An 8,184-nucleotide genomic window follows, 5' to 3' on the forward strand; every position below is an offset into this window, starting at 1 on the left:
AGCAGTGTTTGACTTGCTTCACTGTGGCAGGGGGCCAGGGCTGGCTCAGCCTTGGATTGGTGCCTGCCCCCCACCTTGGGAATGAGCTGAGTGGGTGATGGACCTGCATCAGCCAATGCTGCCTGGGGGCTGGGTGTACCTTGGGCTAGGGGTCCCCATATGTAACCTGTTAAATGAGATCTGGAAAATGAGCATCTCAAGTGGGGCCTTGCAATTGCTACTGAGAACTGTAGCTCTTCTCTTGAGGGTGGCTGTGGCTGGGCCCCCCCTCACTGCCAGGGCAAAGTGTTCACTTTGCACTGGCTCTTTCTAGGCTGGGGGCTGGATCTGCCACCACAAGCAGCACCAACTTGGGAGGATCTAGGACAGGAATTGGGGAATTAGGGCAGCAGCTGGGAGCCTGGGGGGAGGGGCAGGACCTTCCCCAGACAGGTACCTCAACTGTCTGGCAACTTCTGCTCCCAACCTAGGTCCCCCTGGAGAGGGAGAACTCACAATCCAGGGTCAGCGCAGGTCCTGCCTGGCTATCTGTCCCCTCTGTGGGTGCTGCTTCCCTGTGTGGGTCAGAGAGCTGGGCCCTAGCTGGAGTATGCCAGTACTTGACAGGTGCATGTGTGCTGCTAATACCAGATCTGTACCAAGGGCAACATTGGGCACAGTCTCCCTACCCCCTCTCTGACCTGCAGAGGAAATAGCAGGTGCCTTTATTGAGCACAGGTTCAGCCACTAGCTGCTGCGGTGAGAGCGGGCTATGCTGAGCCATTGTGTCCTCCTCCCAAGAACAATCCACTATTTTAAGCCCTTTGCTATCAAGAAATAAGGTCACTGCAAGGGCAGGAGAAACAGCAGCATGAGTTTGCCCAGCAGCAGGAATTACCCCCCTAAACACACCTGTGGGTTCACATACACCCTGGTTGCTGTATCTCTACATGAGGTGAGAGATCCCTGCACAAACACCCGCATGTGCGTGCGTCTCTCCCCCCCCCCCCCCCCCCATTTCCAGGGTGGCTGCATCTCCACACCAGCCAAGGGCTCCTTGTTTAACCAGCCTTGTGCCCTACCCCAGGAGCAGCTGCATCCCCATGCTGGGCAAAGAATCCCTCCAGCAATAGCCCAGCACTCCTTCTCCCCCCCCCCCTCCCGGGGGTGGCTGCATCTCAGCACTGAGCCAGGGCTCCCTGTATAAACAGCCTGCCAAAGGCTTTGTAATGAACGGCTTTGAAAAATGGAAAATCTTGCTGTGAAAGTGTCTAAACTGGGGGCTATTTCTCAGCAGAGCTGGGCTGGGTGAAGCTATCTTGTTGAATCCTTTACTACAAGAAATTCCCATGGACTTTTTGGAAAGTTCTGATTTTGAAAAGTTCTGATATGGCTGGGGATTGCACCTGGCCTTTGAAATAAGGCTGGGGTAGCCCTAGGGCCAGAGATGTGCCTTTTGATGTTCCATGGAACCTGGTGCCTGTCTGGCTGAGTTCTAAGCTTCTGAAAATGGCCCTTTCCCCTCTGTGGTTGCTTGATCCATCAGGATTTTGGCAGCAAGACAAGTAACCGTCAGCATTCAACAGCCCTGGCTGGGGCATCTCACCTCTGCCCCGGCTGGACCGCAGCTACAGTGGATCATCTTCAAAGTACCCTTGGCCCCAGGAGAATGGGCTCTGGGCTGGGAACCTGCTATACTAGAGTTGCTTATTGGTTGCTGTTAATTCTGTGTACTTCACAGTCCCTAGTTCAGCATGGAGGGATTGGGTAGTATCTCTTTAAACACCTGGGAGCAGGCCCACTCACAGCAATTCTGGTCCTCAGGGCTTCCACATGCTAGCCCGGTTGCCTTCGCAACCATCAGTACTGCCCTGTGTGCACCCAGGAGCCCCGTGGCCTGCCCGGGCAATTTAAAAGGGGCTGGGGCTCCTGGGCACTTTTAAATTGTGCAGGGCCCTCCCTGGGCCATTGCCCTGCCCCCCACCAGCGGCTCTGCCTGTGAGTCCTCTCCTAGTGCTTGCCATATTCTGTTTCAGACCAGCTGTGTGTCTGGAGCTAAGCCTGGCATGTCATGTGTCGTTAGTAAACAGGGCTGTCTGAATCCATGGTTCCTTCCTGTTACGCAGTTTGTGCAAAGAGCAAAAAGCACAGATGCTTGTTATTAAGGACCCGCCGTGAGGTTACACAACCTGTGAACGGTACCCAGACGGCACTCCATGCCCATCAGAGCACCCCTGCCACAGCTTTGTGCATAGCAGCCCCTAGCACTGTGCTGGGGCATCAAAGCCAGCACAGACTGCACTAGGCAACCCCCCGGGCAGTACCGCACCCCCTGGAGCCAGCACTGACTTTAAGGGGAGAGTGCCCCCTCCTGAGCCCCCGCCCTTCTCCCTGCAGTAGTGTCCTCTAGCTCCTAACTGAGCATTGGGGCCAGCACTGACTGGGAAGAGGGGGGTGGTGCTATTTGCTATGCTAGAGGCTGGTCACAGGGCATAACAACCTTCTCTTGCTGCTGGTTCAAGTGGTAGCAGGCTGGGTGTCAATGCTGAAGGGACTGGGAGAGCCGAAATCCGATAGAGGGCACACAATTGAACAGTTTAGGGTTGCACATGAGAATTTTTTTTCCTTTCAAAAATAAAAACTTGGGAAACGGCCTCTCCCTCCCTCCCCCCCCCCCCCCCCCCCCCATTAAAGGCATATGAGCTAGGCTGGGAACTCAAGCCCTCAGGAGTTAAGAAATGCCACAGCAAAGGCTGCCCCATTTACTCTGAACTCTGCCTGCCTGTGCCAATGCACTGAGGAGGTCCAGCTTTGACCATGTGGTCACAGACTGCGCCATTGGTGACAAGCTCACACCAGCAGTTGATCCTGCGGCTTTAAAAATAATCATTTGGGAGGTTCGTTCTCTTTCCTCTCACCTCCCTGAACCTTTCAGGGTCATGTTCGTAAACTCTTCTCCGCTAAAAACTGTACACCTTGCAAGGTGACATTCTCCCAGCTTGTTGTGAGTCCAGGAAAGGTGTCCAATAGTGTGAGATTTGGGATAGAATCCTGAGAACGGGTACCACTGGATATTTGCCCCAGGGCCCTGCCTCGCTCATTGCTTGGGATGGCTGGTATGAAGGAATGTGCCTGGTAGCAGTTCTTTTCTCTACCATGTATGTTCCCATCTCTGCACACTGGCAGCTCCTAGACCCCAGGGCAGATCCAGGCTCAGGAATAGGGTGACCAGATGTCCCGATTTTATAGGGACAGTCCCGATTTTTGGGTCTTTTTCTTATATAGGCTCTTATTACCCCCCACCCTCCATCCCGATTTTTCACATTTGCTGTCTGGTCACCCTACTCAGGAATCTCCCAGAGAGTTGCTTGAAATTTCAGGTTTGGGGGAGGGAAAGAAATGACCTTTTCTGGGGGAGGAGGGATGACATATTTCTCTCTCTATCTCTATCTCACACACACACACACACACACACACACACACACACTATTTCCCCAACAATTTATATCCAATGTTTTAGCAGAAATAGTATTTTCCCTTCACCAACCCCCCCAGATCTGGGTCAGAACCCCCAAAGCAACGATAAAAGTGTTTGATTGGAAAATGGGACAAAATAGGAGCCTCTTTGAACCTCACAACATGGGAAATTATCAAATTTCCTGCTCCATTTCTGCAGCATTTCCCCCCCCCTCCCCCAACTCTGAACCCCACCAATTGCCTCATCGCTCTCGGGTCCTTTTTAGGGGGAGGCCCATCAGCATGGCATCAGGGCACCTCACAGAATTCAGTGTGTTTAGTCACACACTGCTGGGAAGGGTTCTTGGCCAAATTGTATTGATGGGAAGCTGAGATGCAGAGACATTCGGTGACTTGCCCATGGTCGCCCAGGGATTGGGATCCAGGTCTCCGGGGGCTTAGGCTGGCACCCTACCAAGTTGCCTTCCTGTGAGAGTGGTGTGATCCCTGTTTTACAGAAAGGGACCTGAGATAGTAGCTCAGTGGTTTGAGCATTGGCCTGCTAAACCCAGGGTTGTGAGTTCAATCCTTGAGGGGGCCATTTAGGGATTTGGGGCAAAAATCTGTCTGAGGATTGGTCCTGCTTTGAGGAGGGGGTTGGACTAGATGACCTCCTGAGGTCCCTTCCAACCCGGATATTCTATGATTCTATAGTGACTCTGCCAAGGTCACACAGTGAGCCGTGGGATTCAAACTCAGCCTTGCAGACCACATGGCCTGACTGCTACAGCAGCCTCAGCTCCTGTTGATTCAGCTGCAGTGGTGAGTGCTCAGCACTTCTGCAAAACAGACCCCAGGGGGTCATGTTAGGCCCCAAACGTGAGGAACTCACAATTAGTGACCACTGGTGAGCATTTTGCTTTAAGTGACTTGCCAGGTGCCACAGAGGCAGGGATAGATTCCAATTCTCCAGCTCCCTTAACCATGAGACCCTCCTTTCTCTCCCTGCAACCCCCTGCTTCATTCACTGCTCACCAGCCAACTTCTGCAACAAATGAGGCAGGGTCCAGAGACGGTCCAGCTTGTGCACTGAATGAGGCAGGGGTGTTGTGGAAAAACTGTCTGTGATAATGTCATTAAAACCTGTGGCGTGATGCAGGAAGGCTAGAAATGTATAAATGCCTGGCCTAATTACCTGCCCTATCTCCCCATGTGGAACTGAGGCACTGGAAGTAGGGATGCAGGGGGTGGCAGCACCCCCTGGCTTGAGGTAGCTTCTGTCACACAGAGGGTTTTCAGTTATGTTCCATGGCTTTCGGAATCCCCACTATAAACATTGTTCTCGCTCCCTTGCTTGGAACCCTGCAGACATTTAGGGGCATCAGCTGAGCTGTGGGGGCAGAGGGAAGGAGCCTGGGACTGGGATAGCAACGAGCGGGCGGGGTGAGAGTGAGAGCACCAGCAGAGCTGCATGTGTGTGGAGGGGGAGCTCAGGGCTGGGATAGCAGTGGGCTGGGCATCAAGGTTGAGGACACCAGTGAGTCCAGGGCCAGGATAGCAGGCAGCTGGGTGTTGAGATTGAGGCAGGGGTCGGCAACGTGTCCATACACGGACACAAATGTCCGTGGTAAAAATGAGGTCTGTGGGGGTGCTCACCTCGGGCAGCTCCCCGCAAGAGGCTCGCCATCCCTGATGTTGCTGGCGGAGGTGCGGCCAGGTGGCTCTGCACACTGCCTCCGTACTCCCTCCCTGAGCACTGACTCTGTGGCTCCAAGCCCATTGACCGGGAGCCATGGCCAATGGGAGCTGCAGGGGCGGCTCCTGCGGATGGGGCAGTGCACAGAGCCACCTGGCCGTGCTTCCATGTAGGAGCTGGAGGGGGGACGTGCTGCTGCTTCCAGGAGCTGCTTGAGGTAGGCGCTTCACAGAGCCTGCACCCCTCCCCCCACACCCCAACTCCATGCCCCATCCCTGATCCCCCTCCCACCCTCTGAACCCCTCGATCCCAGCCTGGAGCACCCTCCTGCACCCCCCAACTCCTCATCCCCATCCCCATCCCTGAGCCTGCACCCCCAGCTGGAGCCCTCACATACCCCAACCCCCTGCTCCAGCCTGGAGCCCCCTCCTGCACCCTGAACCCCTCATTTCTGGCCCCACCCTGGAACCCGCCCCCCCCCAGCACAGAGCCCCTACCCCCTCCCATCCCCCGCCAATGTCTGTCACTAAGTCCGGTAATTTTGTCAAGTGTCTGTCACACAACATGGTGGTGCTGACACCTGGATTGAGGGGCACCAGCAGAGCTGGGGGGGGGGGGGGCGGGGTTGGAGCCCAGGGCTGGGCTAGCAGGCGGCTGTGGGTCACAGCAAGGAGACCCAGCCTTCTCCAAGCTCCCATTCCCGTCAGGCGCGGCAGGTGGGGCTGGTGCGTTGTTCCTGTGCTCAGTCACAGACTGTTCTGTACCGTGATATGGAGGGGAAGGCAGCCACCCGGACGGGCGTCGGGTGTAAAGTAAAACAGAACTTGAATAATACATTTCATTCTAATTAAAATTATTGCTCATATGAATCATCATGTAATTACACCAGATTATGAATATTTAATTAATCCAAAAACATGCTCAGAAATCTGCAAACGAGTTCCCCACCTCCATATAAGGGAATTTCTGATCTCTTCGAGGGGCCTAATGTCTGTGATACGGTGCCTGTGGCCCTCAATCCCTTCTTGCAGCCCAGATAGCTCAGCTTTGGGCTCCCCCCCCCATCTCTGCCAGTGCCCCTCAGCCCCAACCCACAGCTCAACCAGTGCCCTGAGTCCTGACTAGAGCTCCCTGATGTCCCAGCCCTGGGCACCCCACTCCGCAGGGCTCCAGAAGATTGGGAGTAATGAGACCAGGCAGCTGAGAATGGCCAGGCCTGGTGCCGTGCAACACAAATGCAGAGGGGTGTGTGTGTTTGTGGACATGGCTGGGCCGTGTGTGTGTGTACAGGGTATGTGTATATATATTGTTGGGGCAGAGGGGGTGTATTTGTGAAGATTAGGATAAGGGTGCTTGTGTACGATTCATTGAGGTGTTTGTGTGTTTCCAAGCACAGTATTGCTGCTATCCATTTGTCTGGCTATGTGTCAGTGCGCCATGTGTGTGTATAGGGGTGGTTGTGCAGGATGTGTGTGCTTCAAAAGGGGTTGTGTGTTTAGATACAATAGGAGTATTTGCAGTGTGACATTGCAGGTGTATGTGTAGACAGGTGCTTGTGTGCATTTGAGTATGGGGGGAAGTTGTGGGGTGTGTGTGTGCATGTCCACATTCTTAGCTTGTACGGCCAGAAGGGACCCTGTCGTCATCTACCCTGACCTCCTGTATAACAGACCAAAGGCTGCCCTGAATCAATTCCTGGCTGAACTACCGCAGATCTTTTAGGAAAAACATCAGATCTTGATTTAAAAATTACCAGTGATGGAGAATCCACCACGACCCTGGCAAATTGTTCCAATGGTTACTTCCCCTCACTGGTAAAAATTTGGGCCTTATTTCTAGTCTGAATTTGTCCAGCTTCAACTTCCAGCCCTTGGCTATTGTTAGACCTTTGTCTATGAGATCAAAGAGCCCGTTATCAAATTTCTGTTCCCCCTGTAGTTACTTACAGACTGGGATCAAGTCACCCCTTGACCTTTCTTCAAGCTTAATAGACTGAGCTTCTTGAGTCTCTTGCTATACATTTTCCAATCCTTTAATCATTCCCTTGGCTTTTCTCTGAACCCACGCACACTCCTATCCAATGTATCAACCTCCTTCTTGAGGTGTGGACACCAGAACTGGACGCAGGATTCCAGTAATGTTCCCAATAGTGCCACATATGGAGGTAATAGAACCTTCCGTCTCCTACTCGAGATTTCCCTGTTCATACAGCCTAGGATTGCATTCGTCCTTTTGGCCACAGCACAGCACAGCACTGGGAGCTCATGTGCGGCTGATTATCTTCCATGACCCCCAAGTCTTCTTCAGAGTCACTGCCCCCAGGATGGAGGCCCCCATCCTGTCAGCACGGCCTACATTCTGGATGCCTAGATGTATAACTTTTTATTTGGCCATCGTAAACAGCATATTGTTTGCTGTGCCCGGTTTAGCACTGTGTGTATGTGTGTGTGTCTATACAGTGTCTGCAGAGTGTGTGTTCATGTGTACAGCATCTGTAGAGTGTGTGTACAGATCATAGTGAGGTGGTGGGCAGCTGGGGCTGATGTTTCTGTTGTGTAGTTGTGGTTTGAACAGCTACACAACCTACCATACTCAGCTCCCTCCACAAAGCAGCCCCCCCCATCAATCCTAGTATCCTCCACTCTCTCTCCCTGCGGTTCCCCCTGTCTTCCCACCCCAGTATTGCCAATCCCTCAAGATCCAGCTGGTATCCCCTCTCAATTCCCCCCCCCCCCCCGCACCCAGGGATTCCCTCCCCCCCATTCCTGCCCCTCCTGGGAACCCAAAGCAATTAATTAAATAATGGAGAGAGGATCCTACTGGTGTGTGATGGGGGAGGATGGGCCAAACCCTGACAGCATTGACCAGGGAGACCCCCCGCACTGAATCCCCCCGCAGGTGGCACAGGCTCCACCCCACAACCCAGCACAGACACACACCCCATCTGACACAGACGCTCTAGCAGAGATTCCCCCTTATCACCCGCCTGCCCCTGTAGAGAGGCAGGAGGCCGCATGGATGTTTGTGTGTGAACATATATGGAGCCAGGCAAT

This window comes from Emys orbicularis, chromosome 7 (genome assembly GCF_028017835.1).
Source record: "Emys orbicularis isolate rEmyOrb1 chromosome 7, rEmyOrb1.hap1, whole genome shotgun sequence".
In the NCBI taxonomy this organism is placed as follows: Eukaryota; Metazoa; Chordata; order Testudines; family Emydidae; genus Emys; species Emys orbicularis.